Source organism: Maniola hyperantus, chromosome 2, assembly GCF_902806685.2.
Source record: "Maniola hyperantus chromosome 2, iAphHyp1.2, whole genome shotgun sequence".
Taxonomy (NCBI): Eukaryota; Metazoa; Arthropoda; class Insecta; order Lepidoptera; family Nymphalidae; genus Maniola; species Maniola hyperantus.
The window spans coordinates 6,494,930-6,521,921 of record NC_048537.1 but is presented as its reverse complement, the minus strand read 5'-3'; the positions used below and the strand labels follow the sequence as shown (position 1 = coordinate 6,521,921).

General features: G+C 35.5%; 1 protein-coding gene and 1 non-coding gene across 3 annotated transcripts in view; both read right to left on the bottom strand.

The window, feature by feature from the left end:
- Positions 1-26,992, bottom strand: part of LOC117995074 (uncharacterized) — a 64,945-nt gene that overhangs the window by 11,655 nt on the left and 26,298 nt on the right. The window lies entirely within an intron of this gene.
- Positions 3,691-3,762, bottom strand: TRNAQ-CUG (transfer RNA glutamine (anticodon CUG)). Its single transcript has one exon. It is a non-coding gene; the product is annotated as a tRNA-Gln (tRNA).

The window sequence follows — 26,992 nt, the reverse complement described above, 5'->3', positions numbered from 1 at the left end:
AGGTATATTTAACATGATGTTCTCTGCCGATATCAACCTGTATTTAAATATTAAATGCCCCGGCACGGCCGTGAGAAAACTTCACGCGGATAAGGTTGCGGGTGAAAACTAGTCAAAAATAAGATCAAACCCATAAATAAAATTACAACGCAGACATATTTTAGGACATAATTTAGAAGGTTCGTAGTAAATCTTAAATCACTTAAATTTGGCCTCGTCGAATACCGGCGTCGAAAATTGCTTGAGTTTCGCTCGGTCATTACCGTGCCCGGCCGATGGGAACAAGCATAGCTTGCCCGTGTCTCCATGCTCTGGGAATCGCCGACGGTGGGCCGGCGGTCGTGGTATTTCCCTCATTATACCTGTCATTTAACGTCGTTTATCATCATAACTAGGCTCGGTATTGCGAATATGCAGAATAGGTAGGTCCTACTATACCTACAAACATAGAAACGCAACGGGCATTAAATTTAAAAAATAAATGTTGACACAAAAATCTTTTTAGGGTTCCGTACCCTAAGGGTACCAACGGGACCCTATAAGCCTCCGTCCATCCGTCTGTCAATTCGGCCCATTTTTTTAAATATACCTATGTACACCGATTTTTTCGAGGATTCTGGACCGATTTGCAAAATTTGTTTTTTATCCGACTACGGCAAAGCCAAAAAGTACCAAGCAAAGAATCATTGAACTTTGGGTCCCAACTCCTCAATCCTGGAGAATTGCTGAACTCCTAAGCCGTGGGGAGTCGGGAATTTCTGATGGTGAATTGATATTTTAGATATCAAGCAATGGCTTCATGGTTGCACTCCAAGTCCGAACTCCTCAAACCTGATGATGCAGGGTACAGCACTCCTAAACCATAGAGATTCAGGAATTGTTCCTGGTGAAATAATATTCTTAATGCCAACCATAGGCTTCGTTATTGAATTCCAAGTCCCAACTCTTCAATCCTGACGCTGCAAGGTACTGAACTCCTAAGCCATGTGGATTTGGAAAGTTTTGCTGTTGAATTGGTATTTTAGGTACCAAACAATGATCATGATCCGTCTAGCCGTTTTTGCGTGATTGAGTAATAAACATCCAAACATCCACACATTCACATTTATAATATTAGTAGGATTAGGATAATATTAATAAAATATAAGATGAGTCGTATACGTGACCACTTGATGAGCCAACGATTAGTGCTTCTACATAGAGAAAATAAGTAGGTGCCTAATGTTTTACAACCAATGCAAATAAATTATATCCATAGTAATATGTAGGTTTAAGTATTTTGAGAATATACGCAATGTCTACGCATTAGATCTTTCAATTTGATATCTACCAAATCACATATCGCAATTTTATTCTGTTTGAGTATTACCAGTAAAATAGTACCTATCTATAGTCCTATGATATGCGGAACGCTTAATGAAGCCAATGACATCTCAGTTAAATTTCAATGTAATGAGTACTTTGGCAGTGATGAGGGGAGCGATGAATTGAAAAACGCAAAAAGAGACGTAGCTCTCCGTAGTCGGGTAAAAATTAGAACTGGTGGAATTAATATAATTAACTTAATTAGGTAAGTAGGTACCTACATAAGAGAGCGAAGCCGATTTGACGTGCTTGCAATACTTCTGAATTCCTACAGTTTTTGGTATAGCACCGTCCATCGTGGCCCGTAACATTCAAAGAACAAGGCCAGAATTACGATGAGGCAAATATTTCGGGCTGTTTAGTTTTTAGGTGGAATAATTACACGATGTCCATTATGATACGTTTAACGTTTTTATGCACAGCAAAGAATGCACAGGAGAGGATACCTTCACGTCAGACGTAATAAAGTAACAAAGAAAAATGTTATTTTAGTTTTGTTTTCTAGTTTACTGAAATTTTACAGTTTTTTCGTCTATAACAAAACAATATAACTAAGTACATAGTTACCTATTACAATAAATTAATTATTTATTATACCTAAGAGAAATCCCAGAGAGAATGTGAAATATCGTCCCAGTGAAGTAGGTTGAAAGTACATAGTACATAAATTGAAGTTTCTTAATTGTTTTATGCTTTTATAAAAATTACTAGTGCAGTGGATTTAAGTTTATTAAAAATTCCGTGAATACTCTTTGATTTTACAGGTAGGTAAATACTAGATATTTTAGTACCATGTCGTCTCCAGAATGCATTGCTATTTTTGTACCAAACTCACAATTGGTTAAGCGGATTAAAAGGTAAAGACAGGCAGACAGACCAACAGACAGACGGTTAATTTTTCGCCTTAATATAAATAGATATTAAAAACATTAAGTTAAAAAAATAGATATTAAAAACATTAAGTTTAAATTATTAAAAGAATATTTTTTAGCAAAGTTAGATGGCTGAGTCTTTTCTGTCTATGTAGATTATATAATTATTTATATTAGTGCTAATCCTATTCACCTAATAAACCTTAAATTTAATAAACCTACTCACGATTATAATTTATGTTACATACTTACGTGATTCTTCGCGTTATATACCTACTGTAGATTATTTCTTTAAGTAATTAGTTAATTGATACCTTCGTTGCAGCTAGGCACCGAGGACAAACCTCTGTGGTTTTTTCGGTGTTTTTAGTTTAAGCTTCATTTGTATGTATTTTGATTTGATAATAAATTAAAAAAAAAAAAAAAAAACCTACTAGATAAATTATGTAGTAATTTATGTAGTATCTACGATATGTTTTTTAATCTTATCAGCTCTTTATCCGCTTGAAATAAGAATAAAGTTTCGGGTGCTTTTAGCTAGATTTAGGCGACTTTTATGAGATACTTAGTTACAGAAATAAGCGAGTGCTCCGAAGAAATAAGAATCGCCCACTATCCTTACTGTGTGGTTATAGGTAGGTTAAATAAACAACACATTTTATACTCGTTACATTTTTAAACGTCGCATTATACAAGGAGGCGCGTTACTTATGTAATTATGACAATTGTTTTTTTTGACGACACCACTGATATCCTCCGGATAATTGCTCCTCACACGAAAGTATTACATAATAAGGGCATTCACCTTCGAGACAGTACCTAAATTATATTGAGACGTGTATTTATTTTTAACCGACTTCAAAAAAAGGAGGAGGTTCTCAATTCGACTGTATGTTTTTATCATTTATTTTTTTGTATGTTTGTGGAGTCTCATAAAAATATGAAGTCTATAGACGATTCGCGCAGCTAAAGCTAATTGGCACCGGCACCAAAAAGTATTATTATGGAACTATATTAACTCTTGTATACATACCTAATATATTCGGTAATAAATTAAATTATTTTTCAATTTTTAGTGTTTGTGTATCGCAGTCGGTGTTTTTTTTTTTGTAAAAATAATTTATAAAGTAAATTGCACTATATATTTGAAGCAAAAGGTGCGAATTATAGAAGCTATATATATATACGTGCTACGCAGAGGTAAAGCCTTTCAGTTCTATAATGGATAATATATTTATTTTACTACTTACGTATATTATACTTAGTTTGTAAGTATAATCTCAATTTCAATGAACTTTCAAAAGCTTAGTTAGAGGTAGGCCTAACTTTAGCAAATATATTATAATAATATTGTAAAACCTGTGCTCAGTGCTAGGTTAACTTCTAAATAAGATTTTCTAATATTTTTAATCATTGTAAAAAAATATAAATATTTCAAAGTAAACATAAAGAAAGGTCCCACCGAGATTTGAACTCGGATCGCTGGATTCAGAGTCCAGAGTGCTAACCATTACACCATGGGACCGCTGAACACCTTTGGCGAATTATAAGAATAATCCGTATTGAAAACTCCCGAAAATTACCTTTTTTTTATTATCATTTTAGTATTTTATTTTCAACTTGACTATGTTACTACCTAGTATCTATATAGAGATCGTTGACTGATTGTTGTTTCTACTATTTTTAATTTCCTGAAAACCCCCCCACCGTTGCTCTGTACAAGTCTTTCATCCAATTTAGTATTTCATCCAAGGTACAAGTACATGTGCAGAACTGTTTATCGTAAAGCTGTGACAATACATGTCACATGTGTAATTATACATGTCACATGTGTAATACAAGTCACATGGGGTGCAAATTTTTAAGAATTGCTTTTGTGTGTACGATTTACCGCTCCGGGCATCTTGCCCACTCTATTGGTTCCTAAACTTCGTATATTGTAGGCTACAAAAATACATACCTAAATATTACGTACTTACTATAGATAGGTACACATTCAACTAAGCCTCTGTCACTCTGAGGTGTTCCTGATCGTTCTGTATATTTAAAAGTCATCACAAAAGTTTAGTTATCTATAGGTATTTTATTAATCCTAAAAAGTTAAACATATAGGTACATCCTACATATAATCTAGGCATACCTTTTGTGGTGCCTATGAAGTTATTATATAGGTAAGCAAGCTCAACTAATTACTCCTTATTTCTAACTGTATTTTCGTGGTATGCTCCGTACTCATTATGTACAGACCACACATAAGGAAATAACCCAATCAAACTCAAACTCAAATTATTTATTCAGAATAGGTAAAATGTTACGCTTACTGATGGTCAACATTGTTAATTTGTAAGATGATATAGTAGTGATAATTAATACGTACTTAAAACTAAAGCTACGAGCTACTATTTGCAGGCGTGTTGTATTCCTGTAACTTCAAACTAGAGACCTTTGTTCTAGTCTATGTATACACCTTGATTTATGAAAACGTATTCATTAAGGTACTAAAGTGTTCGCAGCCTCAGATATTATCCCTGCATAACATTATTCTAGTTATTTCAAGATGTACATAATACTTGTATATTACAGGCAGGCGGGCGGCCTTGCGGTACATGACCTCACGCAGGACCTCGTCGCAGCTACCTGGTGTCCAATGACCGAGACTACCCCTATCTATATCCGGTCTAGCACGCCAATACAACTTTATTAGAATAAACTCAAATTATTCCATAACCAGTTGACTCGCCCCGGCTCTGCATGGGGAGCCGAGCCTATGTTAACTCGATAGACAATTAATATGAATGACGAAGGTTTATAATATATTACAATACTAGATGATACCCGCGACTTCGTCCGCGTGGATTTAGGTTTTCAAAAATCCCGTGGCAACTCTATGATTTTCCGGGATAAATAGTAGCCTATGTCCTTCCCCGGGATGTAAGCTACCTCTGTACCAAATTTCATCAAAATCGGTTAAGCCGTTGAGCCGTGAAAAGCTAGCAGACAGACAGACAGACGGACACACACACTTTCGCATTTATAATATTAGTATGGATTATTTATGTAATGGCGGGCGATGGGACAAGCTATACATACTTGGAGTTTCTCTACGTGATCAAATCAGAAAGATTAGATCCATAAGATAATCAGAGTTACCTATATAGCTCAACGGGTTGCTAAGATGAAGTGGCAATAGAGGCAGTGTACATAGCACGTAGGTACATAGTTCGAAAAAACTGGCCAAGTGCGAGAGCTCTATATCGATGATAAAGCTTCTTCCGATTAAGATTTTCAAAATATACCTACCTACTTAATATACAGGAATCGTCTCGTTATGGGTTTTTTATCATAAGCATCTAGATAGATGCTTATGATAAAAAATCCTGTCTCTTTTTTTGAGAGACGATAGATATCGTCTCTCAAAAAAAGAGACAGGAGTATTCGAAGCTGACTTCCGCCTTCCACTTACCACCTAATGAGATCTCGTTCAAGGGATAACCTTGGACCTAATCATCATTTTTTTAAATCACGATGCACATGAAAAATCATCTTCAAAGAAAAGTAAACTAGACCATTCCTTACTTCTTTCGCTAGTAACTTGTAAGATGAGTAGGAATTTCTAAGTTTCAAAAGGCGCATTAAAAAGCTCTTACAAGTGTTTAAAGGTTTCTCGTCGATGTTCACAAAATTTTAGCGCTTTTAAGCACTGTTTATGGCGCGAATGCCTAATGAGTTTTCGTCAGTTAAAACTGTGTTTACATATGCAATTACTGGGCAAGGTCCCTTCGCAGCTACGTCCAGGTCATGGGTGAGCACGTAATAGTTTTGACGCGGCAACTAACGCGTTAGTCATGGTAGCATTGAAAATTGTTTCATCGACGGATACATCATTTACAGGGTGAGCATATCATCGTTGATAGTCCCAATCCCCATACCGCGTTTAAATATCGTGTGGGTACTTGGCCTACAAAAAATTAAAATTAAGATAAGTAAGTAGGTAAGTAATTCGCGGTTATACAAGACTTACAGGTAGCCGATAGTGATAAGATTGGTACCTATTGACGATCTCGAGTTAAAGGAAAACAAGTTTTCAGGCTCTCCTGTAAAATTAGCAAAAAGTGTTCTAATAATCTACACTATCTACACTAATATTATAAAGAGGAAAACTTTGTTTGTTTGTTTGTTTGTTTGTTTGTTTGTTTGTTTGTACTGAATAGGCTCAAAAACTACTGGACCGATTTTAAAAATTCTTTCACCATTCGAAAGCTACATTATCCACGAGTAACATAGGCTATATTTTATTTTGGAAAAAAATAGGGTTCCGTAAGATATTTGGGTTTTTCGGACACAAGGTGTAAAAAATCAACCAGAAAAGTTACTTATTTTGCGTACGCTGCCTAAACTATAAAAGATAGAACCATAAAATGTTCTAATTAATTGTAGATCTTATAAATATCTACAAAAAAGTCCGCGACACACTATACCCATCTATGTCGAGTGAGGCACAGCAACCATTTTTTTATTTAAAAATCTTGAATTTTTTTTGGACTACATTTAAACGCGTTTATTTTACTCATGCTATTAATCCTTATCAAAATAAATGATTTCATCACTAAGAACAGTTTATGGAGATAATATTTGGTCTTTGAATGATTAAAATTGGACGTTTGGTTTTGAAGTTATGGCGAAATTAAAATATTACGATTTCTGCTGCACGGCCCGTTGTATTATATAAAGAGGTAATGTCGTTAAGTTTGTTTGTAGGGGGTAATCTTTAGAACTACTGAACCGATTTTAAAAATTCTTTCACCAGTAGAAAGCTACATTATTCCTGAGTGACATAGGCTATACGGGATCTTTAAAAACCTAAATCTACGCGGGCGAAGCCGCGGGGATCAGCTAGTGTATTTATAATGTTAGTTACGCGGGAAAAACGAAATCAATATTCAATAGCAGAGTACGTATACCTATTTTGGATTGACTAACAAGGTGTTGAATTGAAGGAACTTTTCAATCTCATGGAAGTTACTTGAAAAATCACTGTTGAAAAATTATGCCCGTGACTTCATCCGCGTGGGCTTAGGTTTTAAAAATCCTGTGGGTACACCTTGATTTTTCAATATAAAAAGTAGCCCATATTCTCTCCCCAGAAAAAAATATTCCGTTGCGTTGTAGCGTGATTGAAGGACAAACCGACAAACAAACACACATTTAAAAGTTTACAGTTGCGCGTGATTTCGTACGCGTTGAATGTGAATTAATGTGCGAGGCATAACAGTTTTCCATAAAAAGTTCTATAACCACACTGAAATCCCACATAGGTAATTACGAAGTTATATTTTTAAAGAGAATTCAGGGTGGTAAAAAGGGGTGTGAAATCATACCTACTTAACGTTTGGGAACCCTAACATGTAATAACAGGGAATCATAATAATAAATATTATTTTTAATTTATTGCAAGATAATATCAAAACACAATGCCGTCTCATTATGAAATGAATAATTGAGTATAGAGATTTTTAATAGTTTTCGTGATATATCTTGAGCATCCGAGGCACGTTTATTATTATTGACTTGTGTTAAGTTAATTTCCGTTTTAATTTTTATAATACGAGTAATTTGAAAGAATACATACCTAATTACCTACAGCATAGTTTAGATATACCTGCACAAATCGGCTAAGCCTCAAGTGAGAAAATCACGGACATATTATGTAGGTACATACATACAGTGCGACAAGGCTCTTTTGGCACTTAAATGACATTGACAGGGGGGTGCTGTTGGAGAACAAAGGCTTAGACTATTCAAACAAGAACAAAGGGCACACGTGACGGCAACGTTAGTTCCGATTTTCACCACGCGCCAAAAGAGCCTTGTCGCACTGTACATAAAAGTCGAATTGAGAACCTACTGTTTTCGAAGTAGGTAAATACCTAAAAAAATCAAGGAACAATGCAAATACATATTTATAATATTTTTTGTGGAACAAAAACAACGATCGGCCAATGAACATGGGAACTTAATGAATCATACCATAGGTATACTTACCTACCTTTTGTGGTCATAACAAAGAGCATTATTCTTATCTCTTATTAAAAAAGCGGGTGTGTCAGCAGATCATTATTTGACCGTTTATGTTAGAAAAAATCGGCATAAGTTAATAATTTTACTATCCTTGGTTTATGCACGTAACCATACGTAGTTTTTCAGTATGCTCAACATTGATAAATTAGTAGATATCATAAAATTACTGATGCTCAACGTATAGCCGGAAAAAGAGCACCTGTGAAGGAGAAAGTGGACCTGGCTTATGTACCTACTCATAAATGAAAAAAAAATATTTACAACTTGTTACAGCGACAACAGAATTGTAAAAATAATCCTATATGGATTCTAAACAAATGAAATGATAATTTATTTTATATTTAGTTTTTTTTCGAAACACCTAGGTATAGCCGTGAGTACTAATTGAATTGAGAGTATGAAATATTTACTTAACATGTAGGTATATAACTTACCTAATAAAATACTTAGTGCTTACTGATTACAAAAGTAGGACTATACTATGCCTACGAAGTACGAACAACATAATATTGTTATTCGTATTAGTAGGTAGGTACCTACCTATATTAATTGTTGTTAGACAAAAACGAACACTTGATTATCTGTCAACCATACATAGCTTTATTATATTCGATGATAAATCATAACAAAAAATGTAATTCTCACAGACTTTGAACCATATCAAGGCTAACATCAATTTCAATACCAAAGATAAAACTTCTGAGTTAGTTATCCTTGTCTAACTTTGCAGACATTTAATTAAACCGTCGACTTTGCCTGTAATATTGAACCTTCAATAGTCTGTGTAATTCAGATTTTCTTTTCATAAGTGATCAAACTTTGAAAGCCGCAATAATATGATAAGATAACTGATAAGTCTGCGCGAATCATCGTCCTTATTTTTTTTGAGACTCCACAAAACCAAAAAATATTATTACTTAACTACATTAACTCTTGAATACATAATATTCCATAATAAATTAAATTATTTTTAAATTTTTAGTTTGTAGTTATTTAAGTCAGTTTTAGGGTTCCGTATCTCAAAAGGGAAAAGGAACCCTTATAGGATTACTTTGTTGCCTGTCTGTCTGTCAAAAAAATACGACTGTAGTACAGAACCCTCGGTGTCTGACTCGCACTTGGCCGGTTTTTTAAATTTAATATTTCCAATTTTTTTACTTACATATTTTGTTCAACTATTTCATTGCTCGCTGCTTATCAGCTACGTACCTTGGTATATTTTTGATGGCATACCTCATAACTTTTGTTTAGCAGCCATGCATGCATGCTTACTCGACGCAACAAGATTACGAGATGACTAAGCACTTCCAGGTATTATCAGCTCAATGACAAAACTGTCATGCGATTTGTGTGAAATATGAAGCTGAAAACTCACATTACTTATGCTGTTATTTAACATTTTTTGTATGGTTTAAGCGCTGGTAGTTGAACACGATCTTTTCTGTTATAGGTTCTAGAAGATGTCTGTGACTTCGTCGCGTGGATTTCGGTTTTTAAAAATCCCTAGGGAGCTATTTGATATAAAGTAGCCTATGTCCTAGGATGCAAGCCATCTCTGTCTGTACCAAATGTCAAATGAATTTAACGGATGGGCCGTGAAAAGCTAGCAGACATTTTCGCTTTTATATTATTAAGAATGCATTACAATGTTTATACATCTACACGGTAACTTAAGCGATAAGCTAAGTAAATTGACAGCATTTGGATTTTGCGCTTCTACCGTAGAAAATATTCCTATTTCACCGGAATTCGAAGACTTGAAGCGCATAATATTAGGACAGATAGATCAATATAACCTGAGTGATCGTTCAAAAATTCTCCTTGTATATTCCATAAGGTTCCATAAGGGTTGCATAAGAGTCTGAAAGGGTCTATAAAAGCACAATTAAGACATCACACACGTATAAATGTTTTTAAATCACCCCCACCTATGAAATGTATGGGTTAACATTTTATGAACTGAACATCCTGTAAACCTCCACTTTCCTGCTCCATCAGGTCAAGAAAGTGATCAACAAGTGACAAATGACTTGACGATCACTTTCTGTAAGCGACAAAAGCAATGCACACATGTTCCTACATCAGAATTTCGGAAAATCCAACTTGTCGCTGTGCCAAAATGTCGCTTTCTAAGCCGAATGATTTGAGCTGGACGTTGATGAGTCACTCATTGAGAGAGTCGAGGACTTTTCTTTTTATACATACCTACCTATTGTCTTGATCACCTATTTTGATTTTTTGTTAATATCATGCTTCACTTGTTGTGGGGCAAAACTACTGTATAGGCCTGCTTTGCTGCCGCGCCTGCGATTAACGTCAAAAAGCACTAAAACCATTCGATAGAACGGTTGTCACCCGCGAAGAATGTAGGTGCATAAAAATGTGGAATGCAGCACGACGACCACTCTATTAAGCCATTGAAGACAGCACAGTGATTGCCATAATGACGTGACTATTTCTTCGCATTCACATTCCTGACAGATTATGACTTCATGTGCTTTATATCCATTGACTGTGCAGTACCTAACTGTACCAATAATTCTGAAGCTCTACATCGTTTGATTGTACGCATTATTTAGTTTAGTACCTATAGCCGTTTCTGTGTATTGTTGTGTATTAACTGTTACTGCCTTAGGTAACTGTATATAATAGTTGACGTATCTAATTTCTAAGTTTCCTAATATTTCACTATACTCAGTAAATACCCAAATAACCAATGAAAATTCACACATAATTTTCGTCTTGGTTACCACTATCGCCTAGCTTACTCGATCTAGAAGCAAAATTAAGTTAATGCATAGGAACTTTCGTAGAAGCTCTTGGAATTTATTTTCACTTGAATGCTACGAGGTAACACTCAACATGGATGACTAAAATACGTGGAAACATACCTACTTGAAAAAAGTAACGGATATTGCAAATACGCGGGTTACAAATGGGTGGAATAGGTATAAAAACGCGATGTTAATAAATGTGATAACTTTACTATAATTGAGCTGATGATTTATTTGATCTCCCTAGAGAATTTATATCATACAAACATTAATTTGATAATTAGATCTTTTTTACGGTACGCTGGATAATCATCCCGACGTTTACCCTAAAAGCATTTTTATCCTGACTTACAGCTACCTACAATAATTTTATTTCCTGAAGTTGATCATACATACATACATCAAAGGCGAGCCCACAGGAACGATTCAGAGTTGCAGTAGGTGCATTCACTTTCTCATGTGCCTCACATGTAAAAATGTGGTGGACAGGTGGATGCTGCTGCAATTTATTTGGCACATTAAATGCGGTCAACGGGGACCGCACATGACGTCATTGGTATCACTATCCATATTATTATAAATGCAAAAGTGTGTTTGTTTGTTGGTTTGCCCTTGAATAATGTCGCAACAGAGCAACGGATCGCCGTAATTTTTTGCATGGGTGTAGTTAAAAACCTAGAGAGTGACTCATCCCGGAAAATCTAACAGTTCGCACGGGATTTTTAAAATCTATATCCACGCGGGCATCAGCTAGTCTATATGTAAGTATAAAAGGAAAAGCTGACTGATTGACTGACTGATCTATCAAAGCACAACTCAAACCACTAGATGGATCGGGATGAAAGGCATGCAGATAGCTATTATGACGTAGACATCCGTTAAGAAAGGATTTTCGAAAATTCAACGCCTGAAGATGTAAAATAGGAGCTTGAAATTAATGTAGTCCACGCGGATGAGGTCGCGGGAATAAGCTATAGTTTTCAATAAGCACTTGCAGTGCGTGCTGTGTAACGTACAATCAGCATAAAATGACGTCCTGCATTGCATTTCGGAATCGTAGTTTGCCTCAGGCTAGTGGCCGTGGCAGTGAGCCAGCCCCAGTGTGTCAAGTAACGGGACTCGCGGCGTTAGCGTCACGCCGTGCGATGCCTGCTGCTGCCACCGCCGCTTTACCACTCCGTTGTAGGTATACTTATTTATTATTAATTTAATATTAAAATTTAAAGATTTTGGGGCACGGACCTGTAACTTTTTAAGATTCTGCTGAGAGTAGAATGTTCTAAGAAGTACCTACCCTTAGAGACTATAGGTATTAAGTATTCTAACAATCGCATTATTTTGTTAAACGATGTAAGTACATACCTATCGATTAGAGTAGCATTCGGTTTTCATAGCCTCATAGGTAGACAAAATTAGACTTTCATTCATCCAACCACTTTCTCCGCCAATCGCCAAGTCACCCATAAACAATTTATAAAATGTGGGCCACCTTCATACGCTTAAGGCGTCGAAAGTGGTGACGACTACGCTGAATTGCTTCGAAATGCTCTAACCGCAAGTGGGCGAAGAATTACCAGACTTACTGTCTCCAGTACCAGTTTTAATCAATAATCACCATAGGTGATGCCATATCCACCATTCTGCCATAAGGCTACTCGTACTAAGTAATTCCTAGGAATAATAATATCTTATACATTTCTTTTGTTCCATAATCCTAATTGTAAAAAAACAAAAGAGTAGGTATAAAGGATATCAAAAGATTTTTTTCATTACATAAGTAGTTGAGAATTTTTAATGAAGAGGCTTGAACTACAGGACAGCAAAGAGGAAAAGTTTGCATTGATATAAGAATCCCAATGGGTATCTGGAAAGCTCCAACGAACGAGAACTGAACTCTTGTAGTAAGTAGTGGAAGATACAATAACAATTTAATGCAATTCAAGAGAAGTTTTCCTAGCGCGCTCCCTAGCGAGCTCCATACAAACGTAATTTAATCAATCAAAGTCCACGTTTTAAAACAAACTAAGTATCTGTGTTTGTGTTTTGCCAGATGTCAGTTAAAATGTTTAGTTTCAAGGTTACAAAGGACGCAAAAACTTTTGAGTAAATCATTAAGCCCGTGTAACTTTAAAACATACATTTGTATTTTGTATGTTTTAAATTTCTACGTAAGTAAATTTGGAAAAATTACAGATCCATATACTAAGTATATTCAAGAATACATAATCTAAGTCTAGTATACATAGGTGGGTACTAACAACACGTTTATAATTACAGAACTAGATAAATAATATTTTGTAGATATCTATGTGACTTATCTAATTACTATATAATAGGTACTTGATGATATACTTGAAGAAGTAAGTATACTTAGATTATTTGAAGAGAGAGTCAAGGTAATATAGAGCATTCTTTGTGCACAATAATTGTACAGAAGTGAAAAGGACGCACTATAATCGTGATTATATAATACTTATATAATTCATAATTTATAATTCTTGTTTGAATATATCAAACGAACTCCAAAGAGCCCTTGGTCAAGCGTGTGTAGGTCAAGGACTCGGTCACTGAACTTGCGTCCGCCCACGGTTTTTTTTTTTCTTTTTGAAACATTTTGGAGAGCTTATTAGAAATCGATACGGCAGGAAGTAATCGCCGCGTGAATGATCAATATAAAAAGCTACATAAAAGCTGCAGTAAAATTTATTCTTGAATAATACGTATATCTATATAAAAGGAAAAGCTGACTGACTGACTGACTGACTGATTTGTCAACACAGTGTTCAAACTACTAGACGGATCGGGCTGAAATTTGGCATGCAGATAGTTATGATATGAACATCCGCTAAGAAAGGATTTTTGAAAGCTCAATCCCTAAAGAGGAAAAACAGGTATAATTTGAATTTGTGTAGTCCACGCGGGCGAAGTCGCGGGAATAAACTAGTAAGTATATAAGAAGGTAGGTTAAGTTATATACTTAGTTAAGTTCATTGAAGTATATTATAAAAAAAGTCTACTACAAATTTTAATTAAATTAAATACATTATATTGTACACTAAAATGTATGTATATCATAGGTAGGTACCTACCTACTATAATAATAGGTAACAGCGTAAGTGACAGGTCTGTACGCACCTGAGCTGCGCTGCGCGTCACTGCGGTCAGAGCGTCAAAATATTATTTCTATCATTTTGTATGGCGCACATCGCACTAGAGCGGCGCTGCACGGCGCTTCACCGCGCGTTGCCGCGCGTCGCGCTTGGGAGAATATTGTGAAGCGCAGCGCAGTAACGCTCTGTGCAGTGTGCAGCGACGCTAGTGCGATATACCCAGCGGCGCGTCACGTCGCTTCAGAATGCGTATGGCGCTCAGATAAGATACACGCGCATCGAGTTAAGTATATAATGTACAGGCGTGATAGACCTCAAAATAAATAACGCAGTTTTAATTTTTGGCACATGACGGGCTCTTAGAAGTATATCCTCAAAATTCCCTACCCCTAGGATGTCGGCTTCCACCCTTTCCCTCTTCACTGTCGCATATCTTGCGACGTTGTTGCTCGTACGCGAACGGGTATAGAAGTGACGCGCAAGTGACGCGAGCTGCCGCATACTGCAGTTGTAGTGCGGTAGGTACCGTGAGCGGCCTGAAGTGACGCTTTCTGCAGTCGGACTGCAGCGACGCGCAGCGCAGCTCAGGTGCGTACAGATCTTAAGCGCAGCCTGTGCTATATTAGTAGGCCATGCAGCGATGAGTTGAAACGATATGGATGAGGTAAGTACATTTTTAATTTGTTTGGTAGATAATTAGGTGATCTCAATGTTTTGCTACGAACAAAAATCAAAGACGCCAAAATCATTCACAGGTAAGTATATAGTCTGCGACAGGTTGAGATGGCAATCGGGATAAGGCGAGGGGACGTCCGCACACCCGCACGTCACTCACGTTCGCCCGCACGTGTGCGGGGCGTTCCCTCCCTGATTGCCATCTCGACCTGTCGCGTACTATAGCTAACATGTGTAAAATGCTTTCTACTTTAAGCGGAAGATATTCAGGAGTCGCAAATTAAAATATCACACAAACCAATACCTACATAAAATATGAATTAAGTGTAGGTAATATTAGGAATAACCAAACTCCGAATACAAAGTTGTGGTGGTTAATGAAAATTTACGACCTATTGTGTGCAAAGCTTTATTTTATTCATTTTGCAGTTGAGGATATAAACAAAAAAAGGCAAAAATTAATTCGATTTGCGTTCCAACATTTTATTTTGAAGCTCGTTTCTTGTAAGATGAATGGCGACTCAAAGTTGGCATGTTATTACGGAGAAAAATACCTAAACCGGATATTATCGAAGTAAATGATGAAAGTTATTTTATTTCATTTTTTATACGATGTGTAAGGGTATTATTATTTATACAAAATCTTAAAAGCTCCGCGAAAGCAGAAAATAAAACAAGAGTAGGTACCTACCTATATATAACTAGTTTCAAATTCACTTGAAAAATAAGAGCACTTACTAGCACATAATAACTACTTGCTATTATTGTACCAAATTAATTTTCTATTATTAACTTATAGCCTCAAATTTTTATAAAAATCTGTATGAAATAAAAGCTGCCGAAAACAGGCAAAGGAGGAAGTTGCAGGCTAAAAGGTTTACAGTAAGTTATAACAGCGATAAAGTTAAGCCCGACCCACGTTTTACAAAATCCGCTTGATTTTTGTGAGTGATTAAATAAGGGAACTTTAAACGACGCTTTATAAATAGCTCTGTGAAAGCAGAAAGTAGATTAAGTAGGTGTCATTTTTAACACAAGTTTCAAATTCGCATAAAAAATTAGAGTAGAGTAGAGATAGGAGAGGTATCTACGTACTAACTATCTAACACAAAATACCTACATTAATTTTCTCATCATTTTATAAAAATTATACTGTCCGAAATAAAAGCTGCCCAAAACAGGCTAAGCCGGAAGTTGCAAACTAAATGGTTAATATATATATAGGGTTAATATTTATATAATATATATATAGGTTAATATAATATAATATAGGTATAAAAAGGTACAGCAAAACCGCGATAACCCGATCCACGTAAATTCGAAGATACATAAATTCTCACGCCTGTCATGGTGGTAATTCCTATATACCTAACTAGCTTGTGGACTGTAAGTACTAAACCCCTGTTTCACCCTTTTAGGGATTGAATTTTCAAAATCCTTTCTTTGCGGATGTCTAGTGTCTACGTCATAATAGCTATCTGCATGCCAAATTTTAGCTCGATCCGTGCGTTGATAAATCAGTCAGTCCGTCAATCAGCTTAGACAACATTAATAATGTTTACTTTAGTAAATTATGTATTTGTGTTTATTTTGCAAATAAATTGCAATGACGTGCAGTCTGAATCGACGTGCAGACTCAGTACCTAACTAAGTAGGTACTGAATACCTAGGTAGGTATCTAGTACGAGTGTTCTTTACACACCTAGTCAGTGTTATACACATAACATAGCAAATGATACTGTTGACATAGGTTTATAGTTGATGTTTATGATATGGCTAATACTCTGGCTAATATGTTACAAAGAATCATTTTCCTGTTATGACTTAAATCCTTTGCAGCTCTGCATATTCTTTGTGTTTATAGACTCAGTTTTTTTATAGTTAGTTTATAGCCTGACGCCTTTATTAGATTAAAATTGCCCTTCAAAGTAAATTAATAGAATAACTTATACAATTACGTACCTACTTAGCTGTTTAATCACAGGTGCATATCCAAAGGGGTTAAGGAACGTGTAATTTACCCTCATAAAGAATATGATCAGCTTCGCATTGTTTATTTGTTTATAGAGATTATATCAATCATCTTTCATTGATCTACTTACCTATAGAATAATGCAAAGATCGATATAGGTAGGTACCTACTTAGGTAAATAGATTCGAGATAATATCTCGACTCTAGTATCATAAGGTCGGATGTGGATTTTTGCTACTTTTCAGGAGAGCCAAAACAAAAATGCTAGGGAAATCGGGTCATAATTTCTAAACTACTAGAGATACAATTTCAGTTGTTTTTGTAATATTTAACACTTAACTGTATCTATCATTAACCATTACTAGAAATACTTTATCATTAATAAATAAAATATAAACTCACAATTTCTTCAAAATGGACGATATGCGACTTTATGCTGGTAATATTCGTAACTGTGCTAAAAAATTGTGTGCATAAGTTGTAAACCGACTTTATGGCTGCAATTTTTACTATTACAAATTTGAAATAAAAGTCGGATCTATTACTTAATATTTCATAATACGTCTTAACTGATTATACATAAGTAATATTCGGACAAAAGATCTCAGTAGTTATCTCACAAAAAACATTTAGGAGTTTTGTGAGATAGCAACAATGTACCTATCTGATTTTTCTGAAACTGATTAGTTAGATCTGAAACATAATAATTGCATTCGCCCGATAGTCTGACCATTGCATCCGTGTAAACCTTGTGACTTCTGGATGAATGAAAATAACATTTACAAATTCACAAAATATAAAGCCCATTAATTAAAAACAACGGCCAAAAATTGGAAAAAAAAATACAAAGTAATTAGAAACCTACAGTGGGCCAAAAATTTTTTGTGGAATTGCATACATTGCGGTTACATCAATATAGAAATCTAAAACATGCCAACATAGCCTGATTTTCCTTATAATGATTAGGTACGTAAAGTAAGAATGGAGGTCAGCAGGTACCTACTGCAAAAATTGGTTATATTTTATAGTGGATAATGGTTTCTCATTATGTCGTATATTTGGCGAAAGCGGGGAAGAATTTTAAGTTTATATGTACCTATAACTTACTAATGAAATACAAAAAAGTCTTCTTTAAAGTAGTTTTTATAAAATGATAACACAGCATTATTGTGTTAGTTGTAGCCAGGTAATATATTCCGAAATCTGAAAATCCCCGCCGTTCTTATTTTTTTTTTGATATAACAAACGGTCCTGATATATCACCTTTGTAAAGGGATGTGGTCTTTAAAAATATGTTGTAGTGCCAAATCAAACTTATCAAAAAGTTTTGTTTCCTTCGCATGTTCTTGCAAACTGTGACCAATCTCTTAGTTTAGTAATCTGCATTGTTTTCAGCTGTTCCCTTTTTTTCTATTTGTGCATGGATTACATCTTACTCCACGTAGGTACATGTTGCATTTTAGCATAAAGCTTGTGATTTATCACCTTTTAGTGTGGTAATCCTTATAATAATCATAAGTAAGCCATAACGATTATCATGCTCCGATTATGACCGACACAATTATCAGACCACAAAGTCAATTCTTTAACAATTTCGAGAATACTTTGTTTCTTCTCTAGTAGATTAATGAAATAAGACAAGATACTGTTTTATTCCTTCCGCTGCAGCTGATGTTTTCAGACTACATTAAAGTAGCAACACTGCTGGTAGCATCATGAATCGTTTTTAAGGTGCAGAAACTACGCAGGTATAAGGATTTACTGTTAGTCAAATCTGGCATTGCCACTTTTGTAATTAAAAAAATACTTTCTGCTTTTTTGAAAATTCCATTGCTTCTGTTTCGACTGTTTTGTTTAACAGATACTTTTTTAAACTGTTTAAGTTTTTTTATTTTTTTACTTTCACTTTTATTAGTTGTTTAATTAATAAATTAATTTATACTACATATATATTTAAATTAACATAATCTAAAGCTTCCTATAGTTAGGAATGTTTCGTTAGAATCACTATCATCACATATTGTAGGTGCCTTATAATTTCTGCTCTCGATTAATATCAAATTCGGTCGATTATAAGACGGGCAAAGAAGAAAAAAATTGATTAGGTACTCTCATTTTTTAAGGCTACCTTAAAAACTAGGGCAATAAATTTTTGAACTGATGATTTGAACTATGATTCATAAAAAACACCATAAATGCACGGTTTTTGCTTAGTGGGGTATTATTATAATATATGTTTAGATTTCCATGGTGTAATTTTCGTGGTCCTAAAAGATTTTCTAGTCTACATTTTCAAAATGTCTTCAGCTTTATTCTGGCTCTTTACTTTTTTCCCGCAGTTTAGTCCAAAATTTTGGTGAAATAGGATGGATCTCTTACCTATTAATCACATCAACTTTAATGTAGTCACAAACAAAAAGCTTTATTTCAACTTACTTCCATGAATTTTATTGCAAAATTATTTATATTACAAGGCAAAAAGTCTTAAATGATTCACAGTCCAAATATTAATACAAAAAATTCGAAGCATAACATCTGTTGTGATTTTACCTAACAAAATTATTACATATTTTAGAAGCAGAAGTGCGTAACTGCAGTACCAGCTAGTATGACAAATAAACTTATTTCGTAGCATAATGGTCGAACTCAAAATACACCTATAATTTTTCTCCATTGCTTTGGTGCATACATACGCAAGTCAAAAAATATAATTATGGTTCTCCAAATTTTTAGAATGTGTTCAGATACGACATTATGCATGTATTTATCTTTGCAACGAAAAGAGATAGAAATACTGGTGTCAGCTTGGCAGAAAGAGCCCGAAATGCTCATTACCTTTATGTAAAAAAGTGAGTTTGGTCGGAAGTACACATCCGACCTTATGATACTAGAGTCGAGATATATAAGTTGCCTATTGTTGAATTTGCTACTTAGGTACTATTTACAGCTGAACACCGTATTAATGTTATCAAGATTCAACAATATTTTTTAATTTTATAAAGGTAGGTACTCAGGACGTAAAATTAAAAACTATTTTCTATTTTCATTTTTCATACGTGTGTACTCATGCATAAAAATAAGAAATCTGGGTACAGTAGGTACTCGGCGCTTGGTTTGAATTGAATCTTGATTTCTGTAAATTTTTAAAATCTCAGTTGTTGTCAACTGAGATTTTAAAAATTTACAAAACATTAAGTTTGAAAATTATTTTCTTAAACGCGTAGAATGAACAAATGTGGAGAAAATGTTTATGAAAAATTCCGCAAGTGAAGTTTAATAAAAAATTGAGCACCTAACCAACTCAACGGGAATGCGAATGAATTGCGGCTAACTACTTCAACGAGAATGTCCGCCAACTTGTTTATTCAGGCAAAGATCAAAGCGGGATTTTGAGGAACATTAATTACTTTTATTCTAATTTGAAAATCTAATTTCAAAATTGTTAAAACTCCTTATTATATATTATTGTATAATGGTGTTTCGAATGTATATTTACGTATTCTGTAGGAATAATTATAAAAATGTTGCTTTCGGCAAGGACTAACAAAAACAGACGATATTTTATAAATAACAAACGACTGATAAAATCTCGCTTTACCCTTTTCAAAGAAAATACAGGTTAATACCTATTATAGTGTTCGGGTTCGTTATATTTTTCAGCATTTTCGTAAAGGTTGTATTTGTCCCTCTAGTAAGTACATAACTATCTAAGTATTTAATAGAAACACATTTTCAGATTGAAACCATTCCACGTCCCCTCGAGTTTAGATTGACCATAAAAGACCGGCCAAGTGCAAGTCAGTCTCGCGCACCGAGGGTTCCGTACTCGGGTATTTTTTTCGTCATTTTGCACGATAAATCAAAAACTATTATGCATAAAAATATACTATAAAAATCTGTTTTACAATGTACAGGTAAACTTTCATATGATGCCCCACTTGGCATAGTTATCTTACTTTGAAAATTGAAAATATATACATTTTAATTTTTTTTTGTGATATAACTACAAATTCACGGATTTACGGATTTATTTAATCTACTTGTGCTATAAGATCTACGTACCTGCCGAAATTCATGATTATAGGTCACCGGGAAGTACCCTACCTAATACCTATAGGTTTTCTTGACAGACACGACTGACGGGCGGACGGGCAGACGGACAGACATACAGACAGACAACAAAGTGATCCTATAAGAGCTCCATGTTCCTTTTGTGGTACGGAACTCTAAAAACCACTAGGAATTTACCTACAATTTGATTTGGCATGACAACGACACACGAGATATCTACTCATGTGACCACGGCATGACGTAGGTATTTTTGGTTTGAGGTGAGGTGTTGCAGGTTTCTGCCATTATTAATCATTGCAGGATGCCCGCGATTTCATGTACGTGAATTTAGGTTTTTAATCTTTTTAAAACTCTGGGAACTCTGGATTTTCCGGGACCAAAAGTAGCTTATGCCCTTCTCCGAGATGCAAACTATCTCTGCACCAAATTTCGTCAAAATCGGTTTGAGAGCCACGAAAAGCTTGCAGACAGACAGATACACTTTCGCTTTTATAATATTAATATGGATATAGATCGGCTGATTGTTCGTTTTAATTGTTTTTCTGATTGGGTATTTCTGTAAGCTGTAAAAGATACTCATAAATATACTCGTACCTACGACGGGCGATGTAGACAAGTTCTACGAATTTGCAGAAGATTCTTCAGACCGAACTGTAATTAACGTGTTGGGTCTATCCGCGACCAATGAACCCAGATCGGTCAAAGCCTTGCATTGCCTGTGCTCTGCACGCTCATTATTATTTTCTTCTTATACATTTTATTTCTCAACTTTATGGCTGTCTCGAGTCCTAACTCCCTTTCTTGCAGTTCTCTTTTATTCACACTTTTCATGTCTGTTGTCTGGGTATTACGTTTCAAAGTTAAATAAAAATTGTTGGATGCACATTCATCACAAGTTTATCTGAATTTTGGATGTACCTAGGTACGTACCCAAAGATATTTTAAAATTTTAAATTTCCGATAGGCGAAGATCATACGCTTGTGTGCTTGATACATACGCGTAGCGACACAGACTACATCGATACTGGTGCGGGGCTAAAGCACATTTGGACACCTTTGAACGTGCTTCAAAAAATGGAGGCCCGTTACCAGGGTTGGTAGTTACGTAGTTACAGATAAATCAAACTGCTATACGGAAACCAGTATTACTTTCTATTGCTATCAATATATATATTACTTATAATAAAACTGTAACAGGTCAAATTCTGTACATTGAAGATATTTTGAAATTTTTTTTTCGAGGGCACTCTATAATCGATACTGAACCCAAAACTGTAATTTTTTTCATTTTTGTCTGTCTGTCTGTCTGTCTGTATCACGGCCGCGCATCACGCTGAAACTACTGAATGGATTCCAATGAAACTTGGTACGATTTGAGGTCATACTATGAGGAAGAATATAGGATACTTTTTATCCCGAAATTCAGCATCGTTCCCGTAGGAGAGGGGATGAAAGTTAAAATGAATACTGAGTTGTAATTCATTAACGCGTAGTCCGATTTCATTCATTCTTTTTTTGTTAGAAAGGGGATATTTTAAAGATTGTTCCGTAAATATTTCAAGGTCATCGGTTTTTAACCAACTGTCAAAAAGGAGGTGGTTCTTTTTTTCTACATCGATTTTTTCGAGGTTTCTGGACCGATTTGCAAAATGTCTTTTTAAATCAACAAAAAAAGTTGCACAGGAAGTGTTCATAGTGAATTCATATTGTAGGTACCAAGCAACGACTTTATTCTTAGACTTCAAGTCCCAACTCCTCAACCCTGATGATGTAGGGTACAGCACTCCTAAACTATAATGTTTCAGTAACTGCGGATGATGCAAAATTAATTTAGGTACCAAGCATAGGCTACATCATTGAACTTCGGATCCCAACTCCTCAATTCTGATGCTGCAAAGTACTAAATCGTGAGGATTTTAGAATTTCTGATAGTGAATTGATATTTTAGGTATCAAGCACCGGCTTCACGATGACACTCCCAGTCCGAAATACTCCACCCGAGCGAAGCCGGGGCGGGTCAGCTAGTTTATATATAAAACTAATAATCTGTATCACTAGTTCAGTGCGAAATATTTTTTGAAATTCGAGAGAAGAGAAAGGTAGGTAGGACCTACTGACACACATATATATATAGCGATCACTTTCCTTATGACCATTGTTAGGAAGTACTCGCTAATGACGAAGGCACATTGTTTTGTTATCACCCTAATTCATTATCACAGAACTAGCCAATTTAATTGTAACTATCACCTTTTGTCTGGCACTTGGCAGTAACGCGCTTTGTACAATTTAAACAAACTCCGACTTCAAGCCATCGATCAAGCCATACACATAAGATATTCTTCGTAAATTTTCTCAAACAGTTGGACTTGGCAGGCGTTTACCACTAGAAAACTGCACAATTATTGTACAACAACATTCTACATTTTTCCACAGATATTTAAACTTTTGCGATATGAATCTAAACGAAAAGAACTGAAGATATCTTATTGGTTCCCTATGGTTCGCTGAAGTTTCTTTCCACTAAGACCTTGAACTGTGGCAAGTAAAAAAAACGGAAATAAGTATTCCCATTATCCATTTAGGGGCCGGTGATCTTAACTTGACACTCGTGAACCAGTCCGATAAACTGAAACTCTTAAATATTTTTAAAATAACATGCTCCGGTGTTTATTTTGTACGATGCACACATGATAATTACAAACCTTACAAGAGAAATCAAAGTTCCCGAGCACGTTTCTTGAGAGGATATCTGAGATTTTATTTAATGAATAAGTACCTAAGGCAAAAAATGCTGGTAGGTTTAAAATAAAATTGTTATCTGCCGAAAATCTGTACGTGAGACTATATTTGAAAAGGATCCCATAACTTCGTAGCTCGAACATGTTATAATTTTATAAACCTGCCGGGCATTACGGGCAATGGTTTTTGATACGCGTCATTTGTTAGGTACCTGCCGTCAAAGTATCTGTGAAGAAAAACGGTCTTTGTCATTGTTAACGGCCTTGATTTTTTGACTGGGTCATTCATAACCACTTACGGAGTTTTTAGGTATAGATATCAAATAAAACTTAAAACTAGGTACTTTAGAAAGCTATCGACTGCTACAGTAATAAATAGTAAATCCATACTAATATTATAAATTCGAAAGTGTGTCTGTCTGGTCGTCTACTAGCTTTTCACGGCCCATCCGTTAAACCGATTTGGACGGGTACAGAGATAGATAGCTTGTATTCTGAGAAAGGACATAGACTACTTTTGGTTCTGGAAATGATTTTCCAGAACCAACCCCACGGGATTTTATTAAAAATCTCCTCCTTTTTTGAAGTCGGCATCAGTCAGCATCATCTACTTGGTACAACGATATAATTTGCATCCTGGAGAGGGACACAGACTACTATTTATCGCGGAAAATCTAAATCCACGCGAAGTTGCGGGCATCATCTAGTACAAAATAGTACTTGTGTATGAATGTAACCCTAAAGTGTAAACAAAGCGGACAAACGCTCGTCTTAAATGCCAGCCACATAGCCTCGCCCTCAGGCGGCTCGACTTGTTCCACCGAGGGACCGGCCCTGTCGCCTTGCCACGGCCGCGCGGCTATTGCACTGAAGACGCTCCAAGTGCAAGGCAAACCTGGACGGCACGTAATACTGCATTGCGATTACAAAAGCTAGACTCACTCGCTTATAATATTACACGTATCGCGTGTGTAAAAATAGACCACGTTTAAAAGAACTCGTACCTGCAAGTGCGGTTCTCGTTAGCTCTGCGTGCTTGTTAACTTTAAAATATTTTTCATGAGTTTTTTAAATCGCATGCCCCGTTTTATTTTATACGGTTTGATTAGAGAATATTTGCATAATATTATTCTGTGCTACTTTTGTTTAACTACCAAAGCAAAGCGCGATTCATAAATCGAAATGACCATACCTACTAAAGTACGCGACAGGTCGAGATGGCAATCGGGGTGTGAACGCCACGCACATACACACGGCGTTCCGAACCAGTGGTAAATTAAAACTACCTGACTATTCATAAACACTTGTAAAAAGTTTACATGAATAAATTTTTTTTTATTTATTTATTATTTATTTATTTACACAGCCCCTTTTTCAGCCGCAAGTGACGTGCGGGTGTGCAGGGTGTACCACCGCCTTATACCCCGATTGCCATCTCGACCTGTCACGTGCCTACTATAGATAGGTAGCTGTACCTAAGTATCCACTTTGAATACCTGTTTCGTGATTTCTGTTTCACATGCTAACACTGACATTTTATTTATATTATAGGTAGGTATATTTTTAGGTTTCCGTACCTCAAAAGGAGAAAAGGAACCCTTATAGGATCACTTCGTTGTAAGTCTGTCTGTCTGCTTGTCCGTCTGTCAAGCAAATCTATAAGGTACTTCCCGTTGACCTAGAATTATGAAATTTGGCAGACAGGTACCCATCTGCCAAGCACAACTAAAAGAAAAAACCGAAAACCGTGAATTTGTGGTTACATAATTTAAAAAAAAAATGTTGTGTTCATGAACAAATAATTATTATCTACAATTTCCAAAGTAAGTAAGATAATTATACTAAGTGGGGTATCATATGAAAGGCCTTTACTTAAGTACATTCTAAAAAAGATTTTTATTTATTTTTATGCCTAATAGTTTTTGATTTATCGTATAAAATGTCGGAAAAAATACCTAAGTACGGAACCCTCAGTGCGCGAGTCTGACTCGCACTTAGTCGGTTTTTTAAATAAGACTAGCAAATATTTGTCATTTAGATTTAAACACACTAAAGTCAAAAGACATTCAGGTCTAGAACGGATTCTACATTGTAATATGTATCCTAATAATATTTTATATTAAGTATAAACTGTGAAAGTCTGGATGTTTGTTACTCCTTCACGCAACAATGACTGATCCGATTTAGCTGAAGTTTGGAATAGAGATAGCTTATACCCTGAACTAATAGATACTTACTTTAAAAAAAAACTTATACTTATCTACGTAGACGATCGCGGGCATCATCTAGTAAAAAATAAGTGATATCCTCAAACCAAACATTACAAATCCTGTCTTGAATATAAGTCTAACAAACACCAAGAAATTCATTAATAGTGTCTAAGAAGAACTAGTTTACGTCCAAGTTAATGTCTTTCCTTACTTTTATGACCTGATGAAAGTCGAATCTAATACTCGTTTCCACTAACGCAACTTTATTATACCTACTTGCTGTACGGCTAGTGTAATAAGCCCGTTAGCTATGTAGGAAAATTAATTAACTTGCAAAATTCTCGTTTGTTTAGATTCCCCGTTACGTGACACTTGACCTTGGTGTCTCTTGTTTCAACAAAGCTTTTGCTACTTTTCTCTGAGTGTGACCAACAAGATCTTATCAAGCTTTTTCGAGAAGGCACGGTAACGATTCTATTTTCTAAACAAAGTAAACGGTTTACTGAAGAAAACAGAGATTGTGCTTTATTTGAATTGTTTTCTACGAACGGCCACCATTCATGACAATTATTGTGCTCCTATTTATCTACTCAGGAGTTTTGAAGTATAATATTTACTAGATGATGCCCGCGACTCTGTCCGCGTGGATTTCGGTTTTTGAAAATCCCGTAAGAACTCTTGGATTTTCCGGGATAAAGAGTAGCCTATGTCCTTCCCCGGGAGGCAAGCTATCTCTGTACCAAATTTCATCAAAATCGGTTGAACGGATGGGCCGTGAAAAGCTAGCAGACAGACAGACATACACACTTTCGCATTTATAATATTAGTATGGAAGTATGGATTTAAGAAATTGACACAAACTGTTTGTGTGCGGGAAGGTGCGAGTGCTACATATTCAACACGTGCTAGATGATACCTACTCTAGTATCACTTACATCCACGAGGACGAATCTATCACGAGGTATCTAACCTCGTGATTGATTCGTCCTTGTGGATGTAAGTTTTTCGAAATCCTACGGGAACTCTTTGATTTTCCGGGGTAACAGGTAGCTTATGCGTTAATCGTGGTTCAGTCATTTTAGCATAAACAAGTACAAACATCCAAACTGACGCATATTCTAAGT